We start from the raw sequence: 27,296 nt of genomic DNA on the forward strand, positions 1-27,296 counted from the left end.
GGGGAGGAGAAAGTTTAAAAAGGACTTGAGGGGCAACTTTTTTCACGCAGAGGGTGATGTGAGTATGGAATGAGCTGCCAGAGGAAGTGGTGGAGGTGGTACAATTACAGCATTTAAAAACCATCAGGATGGGTGTATGAATAGGAAGGGTTTAGAGGGTCATTGGCCATATTTATTTAGAATGTCTCATTAGCATGGATGAGTTAGACTGAATGATCTGTTTCTGTGCTGTGCATTTGTATGACTCTATGACTGTACATTGATGAGTAGGTCAGATGATTTCCAGAATGCAAAGAATAGAGAATGGTGATGATAACCAGGACAATTAAATAACTACACATGAGAAAGCTCGCTAGAAATGTTAAAAATGATAGTGAGAGTTTCTAAAGAGGAAAACAGTAAGTAAGCATTAGTATCATGTGGAAGCAGGCTATTCAGCCCTTACCACGTAAATAATGTCCCCTATCCTAACCCAGCATTTCCCATGACTAATCCACATCTTTCAACTGTGGGAGGAAACCCATGCAGACTCAGTGAGAATGTACAAATTCCACACAGTCACCCAAGGCTGGAATTGAACTTGTGACCTGAGCACTGTGAGGCAGCAGTGCTAGCCACTGTGCCACCCTGTTTTAGCAGAGAAACTCACAATATCCCCTCCTCCAGTCCCAGGGAACCACATACACTCCCTGCTGCACACTATCCCTCATAGTCCTCCAATTCGATGGTGACATCTAGTCAGGGACTGATGACATCTTTGCCCACATAGGGCAGGTTGTCTCATGAGGTTAATGGGATCTGTATAACACGTTTTCTTTTCTTTTCTTCTCTTGTCTGCTGCCATGCTGCCTCATAAGTATGACATGGAGGGTGAAAGGCCAATGCAACTTGATGGACAAGTTGCCTCCATTCTGAAAAATGGGCAGCAAACTCCTCCCAGTCTTTCCAATCATTGCCCCTGACAAAGATGGCGTCCACATGCAAGCCCCACTGTCTGGTGCCCCCAATAAAGATGGCTTGGTTCTCAAGAGGCTGAGAATGAGGAGTTAACAGTAGATAATTAAGAATGATAATGAACAAATATTCTGCTTCTGTCTTCACTCTTTGAGTTGGGATGTCAAGTTGAGGTTGTACAGGATGTTAATGAGGAGAAACTGAGGACTGCAGATGCTAGAGATCAGGCTCGAGAGAGTGGTGCTGGAAATGCACAGCAGGTCAGGCAGCATCCAAGGAGCAGGAAAATCGATATTTCCGGCAGGAGCCTGATGAAGGGCTTTTGCCCGAAATGTCGATTCTCCTGTTCCTTGGATGCTGTGACCTGCTGTGCTTTTCCAGCAACACACTCTCGACCCAGGATGTTAATGCGGCCTTTTCTGGAGTATTACGTCCAGCTCTGTTTGTCCTGTTACAATATAAAACTGGAGCGGAAGCAGCACAGAATTAGAGTCTTAGAGCATGGAAACCCTTCAGTCAGACCCGTCCACGCCGACCAGATATCCCAACCCAATCTAGTCCCACCTGCCAGCACCCGGCCCATATCCCTCCAAACCCTTCCTATTCATATACCCATCCAAATGCCTCTTAAATGTTGCAATTGTACCAGCCTCCACCACATCCTCTGGCAGCTCATTCCATACACGTACCACCCTCTGCATGAAAAAGTTGCCCCTTAGGTCTCTTTTATATCTTTCCCCCCTCACCCTAAACCTATGCCCTCTAGTTCTGGACTCACCCACCCAAGGGAAAAGACTTTGCCTATTTAACCTATCCATCCCCCTCATAATTTTGTAAACCCCTATAAGGTCACCCCTCAGCGTCCGACACTCCAGGGAAAACAGCCCCAGCCTGTTCAGCCTCTCCCTATAGCTCAAATCCTCCAACCCTGGCAACATCCTTGTAAATCTTTTCTGAACGCTTTCAAGTTTCACAACATCTTTCCGATAGGAAGGAGACCAGAATTGCATGCAATATTCCAAAAGTGGCCTAACTAATGTCCTGTACAGCCGCAACATGACCTCCCAACTCCTGTACTCAGTACTCTGACCAATAAAAGTAAGCATACCAAATGCCTTCTTCACTTTCCTATCTACCTGCGACTCCACTTTCAAGGAGCTATGAACCTGCACTCCAATGTCTCTTTGTTCAGCAACACTCCCTAGGACCTTACCACTAAGTGTATAAGTCCTGCTAAGATTTGCTTTCCTGAAATGCAGCACCTTGCATTTATCTGAATTAAACTCCATCTGCCACTTCTCAGCCCATTGGTCCATCTGGTCAGGATTCTGTTGTAATCTGAGGTAACCCTCTTCGCTGTGCACTACACCTCCAATTTTGGTGTCATCTACAAACTTACTAACTGTACCTCTTATGCTCGCATCCAAATCATTTACGTAAATGACAAAAAGTAGAGGACCCAGCACCTATCCTTGTGGCACTCCACTGGTCACAGGCCTCCAGTCTGAAAAACAACCTCCACCACCACCCTCTGTCTTCTACCTTTGAGCCAGTTCTGTATCCAAATGGCTAGTTCTCCCTGGATTACATGAGATCTAACCTTGCTAATCAGTCTCCCATGGGGAACCTTGTCGAACGCCTTACTGAAGTCCACATAGATCACATCTACTGCTGTGCCCTCATCAATCTTCTTTGTTACTTCTTCAAAAAACTCAATCAAGTTTGTGAGACATGATTTCCCATGCCCAAAGCCATGTTGACTGTCCCTCATCAGTCCTTGCCTTTCCAAATACATGTACATCCTGTCCCTCAGGATTCCCTCCAACAACTTGCCCACCACCGAGGTCAGGCTCACCGGTCTATAGTTCCCTGGCTTGTCCTTACCGCCCTTCTTAAACAGTGGCACAACGTTTGCCAACCTCCAGTCTTCCGGCACCTCACCTGTGACTATCGATGATACAAATATCTCAGTAAGAGGCCCAGCAATCACTTCTCTAGCTTCCCACAGAGTTCGAGGGTACACCTGATCAGGTCCTGGAGATTTATCCACCTTTATCCGTTTCAAGACATCCAGCACTTCCACCTCTGTAATCTGGACATTTTGCAAGATGTCACCATCTATTTCCCTACAGTCTGTATCTTCCATATCCTTTTCCACAGTAAATACTGATGCAAAATACTCATTTAGTATCTGCCTCATTTTCTGTGGCTCCACACAAAGGCTGCCTTGCTGATCTTTGAGTGGCCCTATTCTCTCCCTAGTTACCCTTTTGTCCTTAATGTATTTGTAAAAACTCTTTGGATTCTCCTTAATTCTATTTACCAAAGCTATCTCATGTCCCCTTTTTGCCCTCCTGATTTCCCTCTTAAGTATACTCCTACTGCCTTTATACTCTTCTAAGGATTCACTCGATCTATCCTGTGTATTCCTTACATATGCTTCCCCCTTTTTCTTAACCAAACCCTCCATTTCTTTAGTCATCCAGCATTCCCTATACCTATCAGCCTTCCCTTTCACCCTGACAGGAATATACTTTCTCTGGATTCTTGTTATCTCATTTCTGAAGGCTTCCCATTTTCCAGCCGTCCCTTTACCTGCAAACATCTGCCTCCAATCAGCTTTCAAAAGTTCTTGCCTAATACCGTCAAAATTGGCCTTTCTCCAATTTAGAACTTCAACTTTTAGATCTGGTCTATCCTTTTCCATCACTATTTTAAATCTAATAGAATTATGGTCACTGGCCCCAAAGTGCTCCCCCACTGACACCTCAGTCACCTGCCCTGCTTTATTTCCCAAGAGTAGGTCAAGTTTTGCACCTTCTCTGGTGGGTACATCCACATACTCAATCAGAAATTTGGCTTGTACACACTTTACAAATTCCTCTCCATCTAAACCTTTAACACTATGGCAGTCCCAGTTGATGTTTGGAAAGTTAAAATCCCCTACCATAACCACCCTATTATTCTTACAGACAGTTGAGATCTCCTTACAAGTTTGTTTCTCAATTTCCCTCTGACTATTGGGGATCTATAATACAATCCCAATAAGGTGATCATCCCTTTCTTATTTCTCAGTTCCATCCAAATAACTTCCCTGGATGTATTTCCGGGAATATCTTCCGGGAATGCTGTGCCTTATCAAAATCGCCACTCCCCCTCCTCTCTTGCCTCCCTTTCTATCTTTCCTGTAGCATTTGTATCCTGGAACATTCAGCTGCCAGTCCTACCCATCCCTGAGCCATGTTTCTGTAATTGCTCTGATATCCCAGTCCCATGTTCCTAACCATGTCCTGAGTTCATCTGCCTTCCCTGATAGGCCCCTTGCATTGAAATAAATGCAGTTTAATTTATTAGTCCTACCTTGTCCCTGTCTGCCCTGCCAGGATGTTGTCGGGAATGGAGGCTTTGAGTTATAAAAATGAGTTGGGGCTGTTTTCCCTGGAGCATTGGAGGCTGAGGGGTGACCTTATAGATGTTTATAAAATCATGGGGGGCATGGATAGGGTAAATAACCAAGGTCTTTTCCCCAGGATGGGGGAGTCCAAAACTAGGGGGCATTGGTTTAAGGTGAGAAGAGAGAGGTTTAAAAAGGACTTGGGGTGGGCCACAGTTTTACACAGAGAGTGGTATGTGTGTGGAATGAACTGCCAAGGAAGTGGTGGATGTGAGTACAGTTACAACATTTAAAAGACATTTGGGTAGTCCATGAATAGGGAAGGTTTGGAGGGATATGGGCCAGGAGCAGGCAGGTGGGACTAGTTTAGTTTGGGGTTATGGTTGGAATGGACTGGTTTGAGCAAGCAGTATGTTTCCATGCTGGGTGACTCTATGACTCTATGGTGGGTAGGATAAGGGAGATGGGGTGTCTGTGATGGTGTGGAAGTTGGCAGGGATTGGGAGGTTGGTCCTCCACAATGGTGAGGCCTTTGGATCGGACAACTCAGGGAAACAAAATGTGTAGATAGAGAGAAGGTTAGATGCTAACTGTGCTGAGGGAGCTGGGTTCACACCCTGGAATTATTAAACTCAGATCTAACGTGAAGTAACAGCTGAGGTCAGGTTTCTGAACCTTACATTGGAACAACAGAAGAAACAGAAATGCCAGTACGATAGGAGGATGAAAAACTAAAATGGCAGCCTCCTGGATGATGGGATTGGAATAGCTGAGTGCTTGTTTCTGAAAAGGATTTGAAATTGACAGTGAAAGTTAAAAATCACACAACACCAGGTTATAGTCCAACTAGTTTATTTGGAAGCACGAGCTTTCAGAGTGCTGCTGAGCTACCTGATGAAGGAGCATCGCTTTGTAAGCTAGTGCTTCCAAATAAATCTGTTGGACTATACCCTGGTGTTGTGTGATTTTTTTTAACCAATCCAACATTGCTCCTCCACAGAGTGAAAGTTGTAATGGTTTAACTGGGCAGCAGAGGGCAGCCTACACCAGCATTTAGTCTATTTCAGATGTAGACAGAGAACCACAAGGGGGAATAAACAATGAACAAAATTCTTTTCAAAGTCCGTACAAAGGAATAACACGTAAATAATTATCTGGAGGTTGTATGTATGGAGTTGTACCCCAGTGAATCACTGTGTGTGTGTGTGGGACTGTACCCCAGTGAGAGTCTGTGTGTGTGTGTGGGACTGTACCCCAGTGAGAGTCTGTGTGTGTGTGTGGGACTGTACCCCAGTGAGAGTCTGTATGTGTGTGGGACTGTACCCCAGTGTGAGTCTGTGTGTGTGTGTGGGACTGTACCCCAGTGAGAGTCTGTGTGTGTGTGTGTGTGGGACTGTACCCCAGTGTGAGTCTGTGTGTGTGTGTGTGTGGGACTGTACCCCAGTGAGAGTCTGTGTGTGTGTGTGTGTGGGACTGTACCCCAGTGTGAGTCTGTGTGTGTGTGTGTGTGGGACTGTACCCCAGTAAGAGTCTGTGTGTGTGTGTGTGGGACTGTACCCCAGTGAGAGTCTGTGTGTGTGTGTGTGGGACTGTACCCCAGTGAGAGTCTGTGTCTGTGTGTGTGTGGGACTGTGCCATAGTGAGAGTATGTGTGTGTGTGTGGGATTGTACCCCAGTGAGAGTCAGTGTGTGTGTGTGGGACTGTACCCCAGAGAGAGTCTGTGTGTGTGTGTGGGACTGTACCATAGTGAGAGTCTGTGTGTGTGTGGGGGACTGTACCCCAGTGAGAGTCTGTCTGTGTGTCTGTGTGTATGTGTGTGTGGGACTGTACCCCAGTGAGAGTCTGTGTCTGTGTGTGTGTGGGACTGTACCATAGTGAGAGTCTGTGTGTGTGTGTGGGACTGTACCCCAGTGAGAGTGTGTGTGTGTGGGACTGTACCCCAGTGAGAGTCTGTGTGTGTGTGTGGGACGTGCCATAGTGAGAGTCTGTGTGTGTGTGTGGGACTTACCCCAGTGAGAGTCTGTGTCTGTATGTGTGTGGGACTGTACCATAGTGAGAGTCTGTGTGTGTGTGTGGGACTGTACCCCAGTGAGAGTGTGTGTGTGTGTGTGGGACTGTACCCCAGTGAGAGTCTGTGTGTGTGTGTGGGACTGTGCCATAGTGAGAGTCTGTGTGTGTGTGTGGGACTTACCCCAGTGAGAGTCTGTCTGTGTGTGTGGGACTTACCCCAGTGAGAGTCTGTGTGTGTGTGTGTGTGGGACTGTACCATAGTGAGAGTCGGTGTGTGTGTGTGTGTGTGGGACTGTACCCCAGTGAGAGTCAGTGTGTGTGTGGGACTGTACCATAGTGAGAGTCTGTGTGTGTGTGTGGAACTGTACCATAGTGAGAGTCAGTGTGTGTGTGTGTGGAACTGTACCATAGTGAGAGTCAGTGTGTGTGTGTGTGGAACTGTACCATAGTGAGAGTCTGTGTGTGTGTGTGTGGGACTGTACCCCAGTGAGAGTCTGTGTGTGTGTGTGGAACTGTACCCCAGTGAGAGTCAGTGTGTGTCTGTGGGACTGTACCATAGTGAGAGTCAGTGTGTGTGTGGGACTGTACCCCAGTGAGAGTCAGTGTGTGTGTGGGACTGTACCATAGTGAGAGTCGGTGTGTGTGTGTGTGTGTGGGACTGTACCCCAGTGAGAGTCAGTGTGTGTGTGGGACTGTACCATAGTGAGAGTCAGTGTGTGTGTGGGACTGTACCCCAGTGAGAGTCAGTGTGTGTGTGGGACTGTACCATAGTGAGAGTCAGTGTGTGTGTGGGACTGTACCCCAGTGAGAGTCAGTGTGTGTGTGGGACTGTACCATAGTGAGAGTCAGTGTGTGTGTGGGACTGTACCATAGTGAGAGTCAGTGTGTGTGTGGGACTGTACCCCAGTGAGAGTCAGTGTGTGTGTGGGACTGTACCATAGTGAGAGTCGGTGTGTGTGTGTGTGTGTGGGACTGTACCCCAGTGAGAGTCAGTGTGTGTGTGGGACTGTCCCCCAGTGAGAGTCAGTGTGTGTGTGGGACTGTACCATAGTGAGAGTCAGTGTGTGTGTGGGACTGTACCCCAGTGAGAGTCAGTGTGTGTGTGGGACTGTACCATAGTGAGAGTCGGTGTGTGTGTGTGTGTGTGGGACTGTACCATAGTGAGAGTCAGTGTGTGTGTGGGACTGTACCCCAGTGAGAGTCAGTGTGTGTGTGGGACTGTACCCCAGTGAGAGTCTGTGTGTGTGTGTGGAACTGTACCATAGTGAGAGTCAGTGTGTGTGTGTGTGTTGGGGGGACTGTACCCCAGTGAGAGTCAGTGTGTGTGTGGGACTGTACCCCAGTGAGAGTCTGTGTGTGTGTGTGGAACTGTACCATAGTGAGAGTCAGTGTGTGTGTGTGTGTTGGGGGGACTGTACCCCAGTGAGAGTCAGTGTGTGTGTGGGACTGTACCCCAGTGAGAGTCAGTGTGTGTGTGGGACTGTACCCCAGTGAGAGTCAGTGTGTGTGTGGGACTGTACCCCAGTGAGGTTGATGGGATAGTGAAGAGGGTGTTTGGTATGCTCGCCTTTTTTGCTCAGAACTTTGTGTTCAGGAGTTGTGAGTTCATGTTGTACAGGACATTGGTTAGACCACTTTTGGAATATTGCATTCAGCGCTGATTGCCCTGCTATAGGAAAGATGTTGTGAAACTTGAAAGGGTTCAGAAAAGATTTACAAGGATGTTGCCAGGGTTGGAGGATTTGTGCTACAGGGAGAGGCTGAACAGGCTGGGGCTGTTTTCCCTGGAACGTCAGAGGCTGAGGGGTGACCTTATAGGGGTTTATAAAACTATGAGGGACATGGATAGGTTTAAGGTGAGAGGGGAAAGATATAAAAGAGACCTAAGGGGCAACTTTTTCACCCAGAGGGTGGTACGTGTATGGAATGAGCTGCCAGAGGATGTGGTGGAGGCTGGTACAATTGCAACATTTAAAAGGCATCTGGATGGGTAATGAACAGGAAGGGTTTGGAGAGATGTGGACAAATGCTGGCAAATGGGACTTTGATTTTCCTGCTCCTCGGATGCTGCCTGACCTGCTGTGCTTTTCCAGCACCACTCTGATCTAAACTCTGGTTTCCAGCGTCTTCAGTCCTCACTTTTGCCAGGTTGGGATTTCTGGTTGGCATGGACAGGTTGGGCCAAAGGGTCTGAAACAGTGCTGTGCGGCTCTATGACTCTCTGGCTGCGCTGTGGACCTGACCAAACTCCCTCAAAATATATTGAAAAGGTAGTGTCGACCAGAATTATCTAATCTAATCTAAGAATGTTTATTTTAAATTTTAAAGGTATGTGTAAGACGTTGAGTTGCAGGTGTAATTTGATTGGTCAAGCTCCCCAGCTTGAAGCAAATCCCACTTTATTCCGACACAATGGTTAAAAGAAACAAAAGGAAAAGGAAATTGGAATAACGTTACTCGATTGAAAAACTGAACAGAATAATACATTATTTAACTACTAAGCAGGAACTGTTCCTTGTAGTAACACCCCACGGACACATCCTTGACAAAGGCAGATTCAGAAAAACAGAGTGTATCACGGGAAATTCTCCAATCCAGGAGGGAAAAATAATCGAGAGGAAACTCTGAGAGAGACAGAGAGGGGATTATCAGGGAGAGATGTCATGGGGCTTCCAAATCCAGCTTCAAGACCCCAGCAACACGGCTGAAAAGCCAAAACTAAAAATCCTGGCTCTGTCGGAGCTGAGGCTATCGTTCCAACTTCAACTAAAAACCTTCACAAACTCTTTATTGGGGTCGAATAGAGAGCTGGCAACCTCTGTCTTCAAAAAAACCAAACCAGGACAAAACACATCTCTTAAAGCCATAGGATCATCAGAGACACAGCCCTTTCAGCTCCCTCTCTGTTGCGCCTGACACATCGAAACCCTGGAGCATTGAGCTGCCCCTCCCTCCACCAGGTTCCCACTGTAATCCCTAATCCTGCTTCCACTTGCCTTCCAGCCTATGCATTAAAATAAATAGGCTTCAGTCAGCTCAGCACTCTGTGCTCATTAACCTGGCCCTTTCCCTTTTGCTCCAACTGAACTTGCTTGATTTTGCCCCTCAGTCGTTCCACTCGCTGACCTCCTGCTCTGGTTCCCTCCCCACTGTCACACTTGTTTAAGTGACTCGAGCAAACCTCCCTGCCTCTGTCCCTCCCGGCTGTTCTGGAAGAGATCCTAATGATCCAGGTGTCTGGATCTCTTCCCTCCTACCCCAGCTCTCTAGCCTTACCCTGTTAGCTTCCTGTTTCAGAAGCACGGGGAGATGACAGCACCAGGAGGGACGATTTTAATATCCTCCCTTTAAGTTCCATTTGCAAGACTTCATCACCCTTCCTGCTGGTGTCGTTGGTACCAGTGTGGACTCTGAGCTCTGAGTGCTCAAAATATCCTGCGCCTGCTCAGAGACATCCTTGACCCAGGGCACAGGGAGGCCATGCACTCACTCGTGGCCAGGGTCATGCCTGTGTGTGCCCCTGACTAGGGAGCCCCCTAGCATTCTGCTGCTCCCCCACACTCCGACCCTCCCTGCTACACACCAGTGCCAGGTGTGGTGCCCCTGATCCCACTGCTACTGTGCCCCGAGACGGCATGCCCTCTGATAGTATCCAAAATGGGAGACCCCGTCTGTGAGGGGAATGGCCACAGGGTATTCCTGCCTTCACTTACATATCTTCTGACTCATCCCTGTCTACGGAGCCCTTACTGGTGGCATGACCAACTCACTGAACATGCACATTCCCAGCCCCATGGAGAGTCTATCCACTGCTCCAAGTGCTCCATCTGGGAAATTGGGAATACACTTCCCACATCCTGGGTCAATGTGGAGATTGGAAGGGACTGGTTTCCCACATATTGCAGGAGGAGTTTTCTGCTGGGCCAAAGCATCCTGCCATTTTCAATTGATATAATAATCGCTGAGGTTGGAAGCTGATGAGCTGTTTTTGTCTGTTATTCCCAGTACCTGACAGAATAGATTGGGTTATTCCCCACTGCAGAGACACAAACAATAGAGAATCCCAGAGAGAGAGTGGCAGAGAGATAGCAGAAGAGGGATAGAGGGAGAGAGAGAGAGATTGAGAAGGACTGAAAGAGAGAGGGAGGGAGAATGAAAGATAGAGAGGGATGAACCAGGACTTAGATGGTGAGGGAATTGGAGAGGGAAAATGAGAGAGATGGAGAGGGACTGAAAGAGGGAGAGAGAGGGAGAGGGAGAGTGTCGGTACGTCAGATAGAAAGAATGAAAAGTAAAGAGAGATCTGATCAGACATTCAGAGGCAGGTCACCAGACGGAAGAGGAAATTTGCAGAGACTGGAGGAGTTGTGACAGAGACATAATCAGATTGTCTGCGATACAGTGACGCTGAGATTCAGTTTGAGTGAAGAATCTGATTTTGTGGCGAACTGACTGGTCTAAAACCAGTATCAAGTTCACTGTAATTCTATTGACCTGTCGCTGAGAGACAGGAAGTTGTTGGGGGGGTGGAGGAGAGAGCATGCAGTCAGATTTGGAAACTATGAGATATTGCCCCAGGTTTTGGTCACCCTGAAAATACCTGATAAAAACCATTACTCTCTGATTCTTATCGTTGTGTCTCCAAGGTAAGACTGTCAGTTTTAGTTTGGAGCTGTGCCTTTGCTCACAAGCCCAGTGTGTGATATTATTTTGAATGTTTTTTTTGTGGAAGTTCTCTACAGCATCACCCCCATCTACTGTCCTTTAACCAATCCATACTGACGTTTCAGAATGAACTATTAATTCAGAGTAATTGTGTTTAAGCATTTCCCCGTCACCAAAGTTAAACAGAAATTGCTGGAAAAGCTCAGCAGGTCGGGGAGCATCTGTGAAAGAGAGAAAGCGGAGTTAACATTTCGCACCCTCTTTCAGAACTCTGGGGGTCAGTGGACCCAAAACGTTAACTCTGCTTTCTCTCGCTCCGAGCCGCTGCCAGACCTGCTGAGCTTTTCCAGCAATTTCTGTGTTTGTTTCTGATTTGCAGCATCCACGGTCCTTTCAGATCTGACCACAGTGAAACGAACTGGTCTGTAAAATTTGGGTGGATCTTAAAAGCTGCTTGTGAGCTAAGGTTTAATGCTTGCAATTCTCCAGTCCTATAGAACCACCCGCTCCCTTCCTCCAAAGTCCAGGCCCAATCCCAAATGCCTCATCCACTTTACCGACTGCCACAAAGAAATCCTCCAGGTCAATTTTAAAACCATCTCATGATCCAGTCTTCACCAAACCCTGGTCAGGACGGATGACTAACTCATGAGAAAAGGCAGGGGGAAAATCTGCATTGTACAGCACGTCCATACCCAATGCTTGGGCACTCTTGATGTGCAAGGGTAGTATCCCTACTTCTGGACTTGAAGCCAGGTTTAGGGTCCCACCGGTACCAGAGATGTGTCTTTACATCTCAGAACAGGCTGATATAAAAATACCTCTCTCTGAATCCATTGACAACATAGCACAATCATCTGCTTTGTGTTAGTGTGTATCAGTGTGTGTGTATGTACAACTGTATCCCAGTGAGAGTCTGTGTGTGTGTGGGACTGTACCCCAGTGAGAGTCAGTGTGTGTGTGTGTGGGACTGTACCCCAGTGAAAGTCAATGTGTGTGTGTGTGGGACTGTATTCCAGTGAGAGTCAGTGTGTGTGTGTGTGTGGGACTGTACTCCAGTGAGAGTCAGTGTGTGTGTGTGTGAGACTGTACCCCAGTGACAGTGTGTGTGTGTTGGACTGTACCCCAGTCAGAGTCAGTGTGTGTGGGACTGTACCCCAGTGACAGTCAGTGTGTGTGTGTGCGTGGGGGACTGTACCCCAGTGAGAGTCAGTGTGTGTGTGTGTGTGTGTGTGTGTAGGAGTTTGGCAGATGGGGATGTATCCATAGTGACCTCTGTAGGTAATGGCTGACTGTTCTGGTTAACGTGGAGATTGAGACAATTCTGCGTGGAACGCACCCCTCATGGTTCTAACCTTTCGCGAGGGTTTTGATGATAATGCCAAATGATTGGCTCTCATTTGTGTGAAGGTTTTTGTCAGACTGAATTGTTCGCATCTCAGATAATCGTTTAATTAAAGCTCATTTTGGTTGTTTTTCTCGATGTGATGAAATGCAGCACCCCCACACTTTCATTAGTCATTTCTGATTGTCTATATTCTCCAATTCATTGATTCTCTCTGATGGAGATAAACATGAATTCATATAGCACCTTTCAAATGAACCGAATGTGCTAAAAACACAATTTGTCACCCAGCACCCATTGCTCAGGACTGCAGGCACACAATCCAAAGCTTAGATAAAATGTTGGACTGTCAGGAACATCTTTAAGGAGCAGAGGGAGAGACAGAGAGAGAGAGGGAGAGAGAGAGAGAGAGAGAGAGAGAGAGAGACGGAGAGGGTTTAGGGAAGGGGTTCCAGAGATCAGGGTCCAGGCAACTGAAGGCACTGTCCCCAACGGGGGAGCGATGGGGAATCGGGGGATGGTAAAGGGGGCTGGAATTGGAGGGGGTTACAGAGATAGGGAGGGGATGTAGGGGCTGGAGGAGGTTACAGAGATAGGGAGGGGATGTAGGGGCTGGAGGGGGTTACAGAGATAGGGAGGGGATGTAGGGGCTGGAGGGGGTTACAGAGATAGGGAGGGGATGTAGGGGCTGGAGGGGGTTACAGAAATAGGGAGGGGATGTAGGGACTGGAGGGGGTTACAGAGATAGGGAGGGGATGTAGGGGCTGGAGGAGGTTACAGAGATAGGGAGGGGGGTAGGGGATGGAGGGCGTGACAGAGATAGGGAGGGGATGGAGGGGGTGACAGAGATAGGGAGGAGGTGTAGGGGTCAGAGGGTGTGACAGAGATAGGGAGGGAGTGTAGGGGCCGGAGGGGGTGACAGAGATAGGGAGGGGGTGTAGGGGCCGGAGGGAGTTACAGAGATAGGGAGGTAGTGTAGGGGCTGGAGGGGGTTACAGAGATAGGGAGGGCTGTAGCGGCTGGAGGAAGTGACAGAGATAGGGAGGAGGTGTAGGGGTCAGAGGGGGTGACAGGAATAGGGAGGGGGTGTAGGGGCTGGATGGGGTGACAGAGATAGGGAGGGGGTGTAGGGGCCGGAGGGAGTTACAGAGATTGGGAGGGGGTGAAGGCACTGGAAGGGGTAACAGAGATAGGGAGGGGGTGTAGGGACTGGAAGGGGTTACAGAGATAGGGAGGGGGTGTAGGGACTGGAAGGGGTTACAGAGATAGGGAGGGGGTGTAGGAGCTGGAGGGGGTTACAGAAATAGGGAGGGGGTGTAGGGGCTGGAGGGGGTTACAGAGGCAGGGAGGGGGTGTAGGGGCTGGATGGGGTTACAGAGACAGGGAGGGGGTGTAGGGGCTGGATGGGGTATGGAGATAGGGAGGGAGTGTAGGGGCTGGAAGGGGTTACAGAGATAGGGAGGGGGTGTAGGGGCTGGAGGGGGTTACAGAGATAGGGAGGGGTGTAGGGTCTGGAGGGAGTTACAGAGATAGGGAGGGGTGTAGGGTGTGGAGGGGGTTACGGAGATAGGGTGGGAGTGTAGGGGCTGGAGGGGGTTACAGAGATAGGGAGGGGGTGTAGGGGCCTGGGGAGGGTTATGGAGATAGGGAGGGGTGTAGGGGCTGGAGGGGGTTACAGGGATAGGGAGGGGGTGTAGGGGCTGGAAGGGGTACAGAGATAGGGAGGGGTGTAGGGGCTGGAGAGGGTTACAGAGATAGGGAGGGTGTGTAGGGGCCTGGGGAGGGTTATGGAGATAGGGAGGGGTGTAGGGGCTGGAGGGGGTTACAGGGATAGGGAGGGGGTGTAGGGGCTGGAAGGGGTACAGAGATAGGGAGGGGTGTAGGGGCTGGAGAGGGTTACAGAGACAGGGAGGGGGTGTAGGGGCTGGATGGGGTTACAGAGATAGGGAGGGGGTGTAGGGGATGGAGGGTGTGACTGAGATAGGGAGGGTATGTAGGGGCTGGAGGAGGTGACAGAAATAGGGAGGGGGTGGAGGGAGTGACAGAGATAGGTCGGGGGTGTAGGGGCTGGAGGGGGTGACAGATATAGGGAGGGGGTGTAGGGGCTGGAGGAGGTTACAGAGATAAGGAGAGGGGTGTAGGGTCTGGAGGGGGTTACAGAGATAGGGAGGGTGGTGTAGGGGCTGGAGGGGGTTACAGAGATAGGGAGGGGGTGTAGGGGCTGGAGGTGGTACAGAGATAGGGAGGGGGTGTAGGGGCCGGAGGGGGTTACAGAGGTAAGGAGGGGTGTAGGGACTGGCGCTCCCTCAGCACTGACCCTCTGACAGTGTCCGCTCCCCCACCACTGACCCACTGATAATGCCCACTCCCTCAGCACTGATTCTCTGACAGTGCCCACTCCCTCAGCACTGACCCTCTGTCAGTGCCCACTCCCTCAGCACTGACCCACTGACAGTGCCCGCTCCCTCAGCACTGACCCTCCGACAGTGCCCACTCCCTTAGCAGTGACCCTCTGACAGTGCCCACTCCCTTAGCACTGACCCACTGACAGTGCCCGCTCCCTCAGCACTGACCCTCCGACAGTGCCCACTCCCTTAGCAGTGACCCTCTGACAGTGCCCACTCCCTTAGCACTGACCCACTGACAGTGCCCGCTCCCTCAGCACTGACCCTCCGACAGTGCCCACTCCCTTAGCAGTGACCCTCTGACAGTGCCCACTCCCTTAGCAGTGACCCTCTGACAGTGTCTGCTCCCTCAGCACTGACCCTCTGATACTGTCTATCCCTCAGCGCTCACCATCAGATAGTGCCCACTCCCTCAGCACTGACCCTCCGACAGTACCTGCTTCCTCAGCACTGACCCTCTGACAGTGCCCGCTCCCTCAGCACTGACCCACTGATAGTGCCCGCTCCCTCAGCACTGACCCTCCGACAGTGTCAGCTCCCTCAGCACTGACCCTCCGACAGTGCCCACTCCCTCAGCACTGACCCTCTGATCGTGTCTGCTCCCTCAGCGCTGACCATCAGACAGTGCCCACTCCCTCAGCACTGACCCTCCAACAGTGCCTGCTTCCTCAGCACTGACCCTCCGACAATGTCTGCTCCCTCAACACTGACCCACTGACAGTGCCCACTCCCTCAGCACTGACCCTCCGACAGTGCCTACATCCTCAGCACTGACCCTCTGACAGTGCTCACTCCCTCAGCACTGACCCTCCGATACTGCCTACTCCCTCAGCACTGACCCTCCGACAGTGCCCACTCCCTCAGCACTGACCCTCCGACAGTGCCTACTCCCTCAGCACTGACCCTCTGACAGTGCGGCACTCCCTCAGCACTGACCCTCCGACAGTGCCCACTCCCTCAGCACTGACCCTCCGACAGTGCCTACTCCCTCAGCACTGACCCTCCGACAGTGCCCACTCCCTCAGCACTGACCCTCCGACTGTGCCCACTCTCCCAGTGCTGTATTTCTGACGCCCGTAGAGTGGGGTTTGAACCCAGATATTTCTGACTCTGAGGGACTGACTCCTGAACACTGGGGGTGGGGGCAGATTTCAGGGCCGCACCCACAGCTGATCCCCTCTCCTCTCCAATCTTCAGAAGAGTTCTGCTCTGTGTTTGTCGCTAATGAGTTGAAGGAGTTGACACTAATGACGAGGCTAATCCTTGCCTGTGGCCACAATTAACATTTCCGAAATGATGGTAGTTACTCTCTGAACCTGATTAAAGCTGAGCTCTCCTGCACTGGCGATATCGCAGGCTGAACTGGACAGACACAGGGATTTGAACACCTTACCCCCCGTACAAGGCCAGTCCTGAAGTGCAGGCTGGAACCCCATTGACACCCTCTCTCCCACAATCTCTGACTTATGCAGGACCCTCACTGTCATTAAGTGTGGGGTCTGCTGTTCAGGGGAGCTGACTGCATTCCTCTACAAAGCCATCCCTCAAGGTGTGTGTCCAATTCAACCTCTTGTTTCCCCAAAACACAGTGAATGTCCTGCCCACCTCCCACCCCCCCCCCCCCCCCCCCCCCCCGCCACTAACTCCCACTGACATCATCTGAGTCCATCTGGATAAGAAATAGAGAAAATGTGAATGTAATACCATCTAACCATTGCCCCCTGGACATTAAACGGTCTTACCGTCACAGACTTCCCCACTATCAACATCCTGGGGCTTACCATTGAGCAGAAACTCAACTGGACTCACCACAGAAACTCAGCAGCTACAAGAGCAGGTCAGCAGTTAAGAATTGTGCAGTGAGTAACTCACCTCCTGATTCCCCAAAGGCAGTCCATCATGTCAGAGACACTCACTGGGGTACAGTCCCACATACACACACAGACTCTCACTGTTACAGTCACACAGACACACACACACACTGACTCTCACTGGGGTACAATCCCACACACACACACACTTACTCTCACTGGGATGCAGTCCCACACACACACACACTGACTCTCATTGGGGTACAGTCCCACACACACACACACTGACTCTCATTGGGGTACAGTCCCACACACACACACACTGACTCTCATTGGGGTATAGTCCCACATACACACACACACACTGACTCTCACTGGGATGCAGTCCCACACACACACACACACACACACACACAAACACACACACACAGACTCACACTGGGGTACAGTCCCACACACATGCACACTGACTCTCACTGGAGTACAGTCCCACACAAGCACACACTGACTCTCACTGTTACAGTCATTCTCACACACACACACACACACACACACTCTCACTGGGGTACAGTCCCACACACACACTGACTCTGACTGGGGTACACTCCCACACACACACACTGACTCTGACTGGGGTACAGTCCCACACACACACACACACACACCCACTGACTCTCACTGGGATGTAGTCCCCCCCACCCACCCCCCCCACACACACACACACACAGACTCACACTGGGGTACAGTCCCACACACACGCACACTGACTCTCACTGGAGTACAGTCCCACACACACACACTGACTCTCACTGTTACATCACACACACACATACACTGACTCTCACTGGGGTACAGTCCCCCCACCATACACACACTGACTCTGACTGGCGTGCAGTCAAACACACACACTGACTCTGACTGGGGTACAGTCACACACACACACACACACACTGACTCTCACTGGGGTACAGTCCCACACACACACACACTGACTCTCACTGGGATGCAGTCCCACATACACACTCACACTGACTCTCACTGGGGTACAGTCTGACACACACACACACACACACACACACACTGACTCTCACTGGGATGCAGTCCCACCCACACACACACACACACAGACTCACATTGGGGTACAGTCCCACACACACGCACACTGACTCTCACTGGAGTACAGTCCCCCCCACACACACACTGACTGTCACTGTTACAGTCTCTCACACACACACATAGACTCTCACTGGGGTACAGTCCCACACACACACACACACACACACTGACTCTCACTGGAGTACAGTCAAACACACACACTGACTCTGACTGGGGTACAGTCCCACACAAACACACACACTGACTCTGACTGGGGTACAGTCCCACACAAACACACACACACACACTGACTCTCACTGGGATGCAGTCCCACCCACACACACACACACACAGACTCACATTGGGGTTCAGTCCCACACACACACACACTTACTCTCACTGGGATGCGGTCCCACACACACACACAGATTCACACTGGGGTACAGTCCTACACACACGCACACTGACTCTCACTGGAGTACAGTCCCACACACACACACACTGACTCTCACTGTTACAGTCACTCACACACACACACTGACTCTCACTGGGGTACAGTCCCCCCCCCACACACACACTGACTCTCACTGTTACAGTCACTCACACACACACACTGACTCTCACTGTTACAGTCACTCACACACACACACTGACTCTCACTGGGATACAGTCCCCCTCACACACACACACTGACTCTCACTGGAGTACAGTCAAACACACACACTGACTCTGACTGGGGTACAGTCCCACACACACACCCACTGACTCTCACTGGGGTACAGTCCCACACACACACACACACACACTGACTCTCACTGGGATGTAGTCCCCCCCCCCCCCACACACACACACAGACTCACACTGGGGTACAGTCCCACACACACGCACACTGACTCTCACTGGAGTACAGTCCCACACACACACACTGACTCTCACTGTTACATCACACACACACACACACACATACACTGACTCTCACTGGGGTACAGTCCCCCCACCATACACACACTGACTCTGACTGGCGTGCAGTCAAACACACACACTGACTCTGACTGGGGTACAGTCACACACACACACACACACACTGACTCTCACTGGGGTACAGTCCCACACACACACACACTGACTCTCACTGGGATGCAGTCCCACATACACACTCACACTGACTCTCACTGGGGTACAGTCTGACACACACACACACACACTGACTCTCACTGGGGTACAGTCCCACATACACACACACACTGACTCTCACTGGGATGCAGTCCCACCCACACACACAGACTCACATTGGGGTACAGTCCCACACACACACACACTGACTCTCACTGGGATGCAGTCCCACATACACACTCACACTGACTCTCACTGGGGTACAGTCTGACACACACACACACACACTGACTCTCACTGGAGTACAGTCCCCCACACACACACACTGACTGTCACTGTTACAGTCTCTCACACACACACATAGACTCTCACTGGGGTACAGTCCCACACACACTGACTCTCACTGGAGTACAGTCAAACACACACACTGACTCTGACTGGGGTACAGTCCCACACAAACACATACACACACACTGACTCTGACTGGGGTACAGTCCCACACACACACACACACTGACTCTCACTGGGATGCAGTCCCACCCACACACACACACACACACAGACTCACATTGGGGTTCAGTCCCACACACACACACACTGACTCTCACTGGGATGCGGTCCCACACACACACACAGATTCACACTGGGGTACAGTCCTACACACACGCACACTGACTCTCACTGGAGTACAGTCCCCCCCCCACACACACACTGACTCTCACTGTTACAGTCACTCACACACACACACACTGACTCTCACTGGGGTACAGTCCCCCCCCCCACACACACACTGACTCTCACTGTTACAGTCACTCACACACACACACTGACTCTCACTGTTACAGTCACTCACACACACACACTGACTCTCACTGGGATACAGTCCCCCCCACACACACACACTGACTCTCACTGGAGTACAGTCAAACACACACACTGACTCTGACTGGGGTACAGTCCCACACACACACACACACACACACACTGACTCTCACTGGGGTACAGTCGCACGCACTGACTCTCACTGGGATGCAGTCCCACACACACGCACTGACTCTCACTGGGGGACAGTCCCATGTGGAATGTTTGATATCATGTTGGGGAAAGAGAAGGAGAATGAATCCACAAGAAGCTCGGTACTGACGGACTTGGAGCAGGTATCCCGATGTCAGTACGGAAAGGTGAGGGACATGGGGGGAGGTATTGATGTGTGTTGTGTTAATGAATTTTGAGGCAAATAGACTGAACGTTTCCTGGAGTTTGCGAATGGTTGAAAGTTTCTAACAGCATGCAGTCCCTGTGTGAAGCTTTTTCTTGAATCGAAGTCTGATGACACTTCCCCAGACTGTCTTTGGAGTGACGCACAGTCAGTGTGCGATTTCTGAAGGAGTCTTTCAGGGTAACTGAGTGAGATGCCAGCCTCCCCATGCCATCACATCAGGATGAGGACTCTTCATCTGAACTTCTCATACTTCAGTCTTGTAATTCTTTCCCCTCGTAATGTGACCTGAAGAATTTGTACCGAGGTACCTTTGTACCTCAGCTGGCAACTGGTAAACTTTTCACTGACCTACTTTGAGAATAATAAAACAACTTCTAATTCCAGGATGGGAAAGGGATACATGTCAATGTTCCTGCAAAAGGCCATGTGGGGACAGAATTTCGCTCTCCCCCAATCACTGGCCTCCTGAAATATGTGTGTGTCTGTCTGTGTGTGTGTGTCTGTGTGTGTGTGTGTGTCTGTTTGCGTGTGTGTGTGTGTGAGTGCATGTGAGTCTGTGTGTGTGCATATGGGTGTGTGTTTGAGTGTGTGTGTGGTTGTGTCTGTGTGAGTAAATGTGCGTCTGTGTGTGCGTGTGAGTGTGTGTGTGCATGTCTGTGAGTGTGAGTGTCTGTGTGTATGTGTGTGAGAGTGTGTCTGTGTGTGAGCGTGTGAGTGTGTCTGTGTGATTGTGTGTGTGTCTGTGTGTACATGAGTGTGTCTCTGTGTGTGTTTGTGTCTGTGTGTGAGTGTGCATGTGTCTGTGTGTGTGCATGTGCGTGTGAGTATGTGGGTGTGTGCGAGGGTGTGTGTGTCTGTGTGTACATGAGTGTGTCTCTGTGTGTGTTTGTCTATGTGTGAGTGTGCGTGCATCTGTGTGTGTGCATGTGTGTGTGCGTGTGAGTGTGTGGGTATCTGTGTGTGAGGATGCATGCCTGTGGGTGTGGATGGATGTGTGTGTGTGTATATGTGTGTGTGTGTATGTGTGTATTATGATGTTCCTGCAGTTGAATAGCTGTTTTTGCAGCTATTTTCTGGCCTGACCAGAGGACCAGGACAGGGTACCCCAATGAATAGAGTTGGTGGTGCTGACAGTGGGCACCGTGAAAGGGGGAAGGGGAGATTGGAACAAATTGGCACTGAGAGGGTTAACTGACAGCTGGGAAAGGGGTGAGAGGGACTCAGTGAGAAGCCGAGCAAGGAATGATTTCCCAGATAAACAGCGGTGTCTGTGGGAGCTGTGAATGAAACACAGGAGCTTTATTCAGAAGAAAGATAGTGAAGTCTCTGCAGTCTGACCCCAATCAGGCAGTATTGTCGTAGTGAAAGCACTACTGTGAGAGTAGGCCATCCAACATACTGCAAACAGCTGCCTAACCCCCAGGGTTACTGATGCATTCACAGACTGGCTGCATGATGCAAGCGCACAGCAGGATCCCAGAGGCATTGTTCAAGAGGAGAGGATGTGCCAGGAGTGGGGAGGGGAGGGCAGGAGACAGCTGCTTTAAGCTTTGGGGAGCTGGCTGGGTACTCCCTTTCTGCAGGATGTTTCGGGGAGCTGCTCTCCCACCGTCAGAGCCCACCGTGGGCTGTTTCGGAAGAATTTGCAAGTTACGTTTCAAAAGTAGCTTTCTCATCCTGGAGTGAAACAAGGCAGCCCCGTCCTGTGTCAAACTGCCTCCCCAGAACCAACCCAGAAGCTGTTACTGGGCAGATTCTTACTTTTTAATAGAAAGACACCTGGTGACGGTTTGGATCAAAAGAAAATCTCAAATAGTGTTTCTCCCAAAAGCATACATGGCCTTGTGGAGCCAATAAGGGAGCACCACACCGTTTCATTGTTCCTTTGAGCGATAAAACCTAGCCCCTTGATAATCCACACTTCCATTTCTCAATTTTGTTTTCAAAGCATGTACGTCCTTATCCCAACTTAAACCCACCTGGTTCACTCAGCAGGAAGAGAAACCGCTGTCCTTATCTGGTTCGGCCTCCAATGGAACTCCAGACTAGGAGCAAGATGGTTTATTCTGGTGATGTGGCCTGGGAAATCAGGAATGGGTAGCTAATGGAACCCCAGTCCCATGAAAGAAAAGAGAAAAAAAATGATTCTTCAAATCTGTCTCTCTATTCGCAGCACTGTGGCTCAGTGGTTAGCACTGCTGCCTCACAGCACCAGGGACTCAAGTTCGATTCCAGCCTCGGGCAACTGAATGTGCGGAGTTTGCACATCTTCCCCGTGTCTGCATGTGGGTTTCCTCCCACAATCCAAAGATGTGCAGGTGAAACTTTGATGGATGTGGAAGGCTCCTTTAGGGCCTTGGATAGAGGTGAGGGAGGAGGTGTGGCAGGGGACGGTGCCAGGATGGGAGGGTGGGTTGTAGGGGGGGCGTGGACCTGACCAGGTAGTCACGGAGGGAACGATCTTTGCGGAAGGCGGAAAGGGGTGGGGAGGGAACTATATCCCTGGTGGTGGGGTCTGTTTGGAGGTGGCGGAAATGTCGGCAGATGATTTGGTTTATGCGAAGGTTGGTAGGGTGGAAGGTGATCACCAGGGGCATTCTGTCCTTGTTACAGTTGGAGGGGTGGGGTCTGAGGGCGGAGGTGCGGGATGTGGACGAGATGCGTTGGAGGGCATCTTAAACCACATGGGAAGGGAAATTGTGATCTCTAAAGAAGGAGGCCATCTGGTGTGTTCTGTGATGGAACTGGTCCTCCTGGGAGCAGATACGGCAGAGACGGAGGAATTGGGAATACGGGATGGCATTTTTGCAGGAGGTAGGGTGGGAAGAGGTGTAATCCAGGTAGCTGTGGGAGTCGGTGGGTTTGTAAAAAATGTCGGTGTCAAGTCGGTCGTCATTAATGGAGATAGAGAGGTCCAGGAAGGGGAGGGAGGTGTCAGAGATGGTCCAGGTAAATTTAAGGTCAGGGTGGAATGTGTTGGTGAAGTTGATGAATTGCTCAACCTCCTCACAGGAGCACGAGGTGGCGCCAATGCAGTCATCAATGTAGCGGAGGAAGAGGTGGGGAGTGGTGCCGATGTAATTACGGAAGATCAACTGCTCTACGTAGCCAACAAAGAGACAGACATAGCTGGGGCCCATACGTGTGCCCATGGCTACCCCTTTGGTCTGGAGGAAGTGGGAGGATTGGAAGGAAAAATTGTTGAGGGTGAGGAACAGTTTGGCCAAATGAATGAGTGTGTCGGTGGAAGGGTACTGTTGGGGACGTCTGGAGAGGAAAAAACAGAGGGCTTGGAGGCCCTGGTCATGGCGGATGGAGGTGTAGAGGGATTGGATATCCATGGTGAAGATCAGGCGTTGGGGGCCGGGAAAACTGAAGTCTTCGAGGAGGTGGAGGGCGTGGGTGGTGTCTCAAACGTATGTGGGGAGTTCCTGGACTAGGGGAGATAGGACAGTGTTGAGGTAGGTAGAGATGAGTTCAGTGGGGCAGGAGCATGCTGAGACAATGGGTCGGCCAGGGTGGTCAGGCTTGTGGATCTTGGGAAGGAGGTAGAACCGGACAGTGCGGGGTTCCCGGACTATGAGGTTGGAAACTGTGGGTGGGAGATCTCCTGAGGTGATGAGGTTCTGTATGGTCTGGGAGATGATGGTTTGGTGATGGGGGGTGGGGTCATGATCGAGGGGGCAGTAGGAAGAGGTGTCCTCGAGTTGGCGTTTGGCTTCAGCAGTGTAGAGGTCAGTGCACCACATTACCACTGCACCCCCTTTATCCGCTGGTTTGATGGTGAGGTTGGGATTGGAGCAGAGGGATTGGAGGGCTGCGCATTGTGAGGGTGAGAGGCTGGAGTGGGGGAGGGGGGTAGACAGGTTGAAGCGGTTAATGCCTTGGCGGAAGTTGGAAATGACGAGGTCGATGGCAGGTAATGGGCCAGCACGGGGTGTTGTCGGTGTAACTACGGAAGATGGACTGTTCTACGTCGTGCTGGTTGGCCATGGGGAAATTGTCCCATAGTGCCCAGGAATGTGCAGATTAGGGTGGATTGGCCATGGGAAATTGTCCCATAGTGTCCAGGGATGCACAGATTAGGGTGGATTGGCCATGGGAAATTGTCCCATAGTGTCCAGGGATGCGCAGATTAGGGTGGATTGGCCATGGGAAATTGTCCCGTAGTGTCCAGGGATGTGCAGGTTAGGGTGGATTGGCCGTGGGAAATTGTCCCGTAGTGTCCAGGGATGTGCAGGTTAGGGTGGATTGGCCATGGGAAATTGTCCCGTAGTGTCCAGGGATGTGCAGGTTAGGGTGGATTGGCCATGGGAAATTGTTCCATAGAGTCCAGGGATGTGCAGGTTAGGGTGGATTGGCCATGGGAAATTGACCCATAGTGCCCAGGAATGTGCAGGTTAGGGTGGATTGGCCAAGGGAAATTGTCCCGTAGTGTCCAGGGATGTGCAGGTTAGGGTGGATTGGCCATGGGAAATTGTCCTGTAGTGTCCAGGGATGTGCAGGTTAGGGTGGATTGGCCAAGGGAAATTGTCCCATAGTGTCCAGGGATGTGCAGGTTAGGTTGGAGTGGTCATGGGAAATTGTCCCATAGTGCCCAGGGATGTGCAGGTTAATGTGGATTGGCCGTGGGAAATTGTCCCGTAGTGTCCAGGGATGTGCAGGTTAGGGTGGATTGGCCGTGGGAAATTGTCCCGTAGTGTCCAGGGATGTGCAGGTTAGGGTGGATTGGCCATGGGAAATTGTCCCGTAGTGTCCAGGGATGTGCAGGTTAGGGTGGATTGGCCATGGGAAATTGTTCCATAGTGTCCAGGGATGTGCAGGTTAGGGTGGATTGGCCAAGGGTAATTGTCCCGTAGTGTCGAGGGATGTGCAGGTTAGGGTGGATTGGCCATGGGAAATTGTCCCACATTGCCCAGGGACGTGCAGGTTAGGGTGGATTGGCCGTGGGAAATTGTCCCGTAGTGTCCACGGATGTGCAGAATAGGGTGGATTGGCCAAGTGAAATTGTCCCATAGTGCCCAGGGAAGTGTAGGTTAGGGTGGATTAGACATGGGAAATTGTCCCACAGTGCCCAGGGATGTGTAGGTTAGGGTGGATCGGCCATGGGATATTGTCCCCTAGTGTCCAGGGATGTGCAGGTTAGAGTGGATTGACCATGGGAAGTTGTCCCATAGTGCCCAGGGATGTGTAGGTTAGGGTGGATTGGCCATGGGAAATTGTCCCATAGTGCCCAGGGATGTGCAGGTTAGGGTGGATTGGCCGTGGGAAATTGTCCCACTGTGACCGGATTTGTAATCAAACTAACATCACTCCCTGCCCTTGCACCCAATCCCTTTGGAGTGATGACTAACATTCCATCTGTCTTTTTAAATTAGTTGAAGTACCTGCTCACTACTTGTTTGTATTTATCCATAGGATGAGGGTGCTGCTGGCTGGATGAATATTTATTGCCCAGCCCTCGCTGTCTGGAGCATGTGGTCGTGACTTATCTTCTTGAACCACTGCAGTCTGTGTAGATACAGAGGGAGTTCCAAGATTATGCTCCCGCATCATAGAATGTTTTGGGGATAGTTTCTGGAGTTGACCAGAGAGCTGGCTATGCTACACTTAGCATTGAGTAATGAGCTGGGACTAATGAACAATTTCATAATGAAAAGCCTCTCAGTTGATGTGATTAAAATTTACATTCAGTTTGAGGGAGAGAGGAATGGGTCCAAGACTAGATTTTGAAACTTAAATAAAGACAATTACAAAGGCATGAAAACAGCTCGCTAAAGTGAGCTGGCAAATTCAATTAAGGGCCATGTCAATCAGATGCTGTGGCAGACCTTTGAGTGGACATTTCAGAACACATAGAAGAGAATTTCTCATTCCAATGAGAAAGAGACTTTCTAAATGAAGGATCTGCTATCTCTGGTGAGCCAAGAACATTAAAATGAAGCATATCATTGTACAAAGGTTAGTGGCAGTTCAGAGGATTTTTACAAAGTCTGAAAGATTAAGAAGGAGAGTCAAATTAGAGTACAAGAGCTAGAAATATTAAAACAGATAGTAAGAGTTTCTATAGATACTCAAAAAGAAAAAGAATTCATTTAGGATATGAGTCCAGGGAATTAATAATGGAAATAAGGAGGAGTTAGATGAACTGAATAAGTTTTTTAAATTTCACTCCTCACCGTAGAAAATACAAATAATATTCCAGAAATTGCTGTAAGTTAGGAAATGGAAGGTGGACAGGAATTAAAGAAAATTAGAATCACCAGGGAAATGTCAGAGCATGGTCTAATAAACCCTTTGGAGTTTGCAGAAAGCATTTGACAAGGTGCTGCATTTACTGCAGAAAATAAAGTGTTTAGGGATAACAAGGTGGCATAAGTGAAAGACTGGCTGGTTGATAGAAAGCAGAGAGTGGACGTAAATGGGTCTTATTCTGGTTGACGAGATGGAATGGTGGGAGAGCAGTGCTGAGGCTGTAACCGTGTATGATTTATCCAAATGACATGGATAAAGGGCCAGTAGATGTGATGGCTAACTTTGCTGAGGTCACAAATGTAGGTAGGAAATTAAATTATAAAGCAAATATAGAGAGATTACAAAGGGTTACTCTTGTTTTACCCATACCCTGCAATCTCTTTATGGTCTAGCAAATAGAGCATAATGTGGGAAACTGGGAAATTATCCATTTTAGCATAAAGTGAAAAATATATTTAAGTGGTGAAAGGTTGCAGAACTCTTGAGTCACAGAGGGATCTGAAGACCCTCATGCATGAATCACAAAAGGTTAGTCTGCAAGAACAGCAAGTAATTAGGAAAGTGACTATACTATTAGGGGTGGTTTACTGGTTAGCGCTACTGCCTCACAGCACCAGGGACCCTGGTTCGATTCCAGCCTTGGGCGACTGTCTGTGTGGAGTTTGCACATTCTCCCTGTGTCTGTGTGGGTTTCCTCTGGGTACTCTGGTTTCCTCCCACAGTCCAAAGATGTGCAGGTTAGGGTGGATTGGCCAGGCTAAATTGTCCCATAGTGTGTGGGTTAGCCATGGGAAATGCAGGGTCATGGGGATAGGGGTGGGTCTGGGTAGGATGCTCTTCAGAGGGCTAGTGTGGGCTGAATGGCCTGCTTCCACACTGTTGGGATTCTATGAATGTTATTTTTTTGTGAAGGGAATTGAAAATGAAAGTAGGAGGGTTATGCTTCAGTTAAACAGGACACTGGGAAGACGATGTCTTGAATATTGTGCACGGTACTGATCTCCTTGTTCAAACAAGGGTGTAAAT

General features: G+C 50.0%; 1 long non-coding RNA gene across 1 annotated transcript in view; it reads left to right on the forward strand.

Annotated features, from left to right (window-relative positions):
- The window catches only part of LOC148136866 (uncharacterized), a 32,325-nt gene extending 6,297 nt beyond the window's left edge, over window positions 1–26,028 (forward strand). The window contains exons 2-3 of the long non-coding RNA XR_015754369.1: window positions 22,189–22,381; window positions 25,434–26,028. This is a non-coding gene — a long non-coding RNA (uncharacterized LOC148136866). The remainder of the gene's footprint in view (window positions 1–22,188; window positions 22,382–25,433) is intronic.
- Window positions 26,029–27,296: the final 1,268 nt, after the last annotated feature.

This window comes from Chiloscyllium plagiosum, unplaced genomic scaffold (genome assembly GCF_037043375.1).
Source record: "Chiloscyllium plagiosum isolate Xiang-an unplaced genomic scaffold, Cpla_swu_hap1 HiC_scaffold_44, whole genome shotgun sequence".
Lineage (NCBI taxonomy): Eukaryota > Metazoa > Chordata > Chondrichthyes > Orectolobiformes > Hemiscylliidae > Chiloscyllium > Chiloscyllium plagiosum.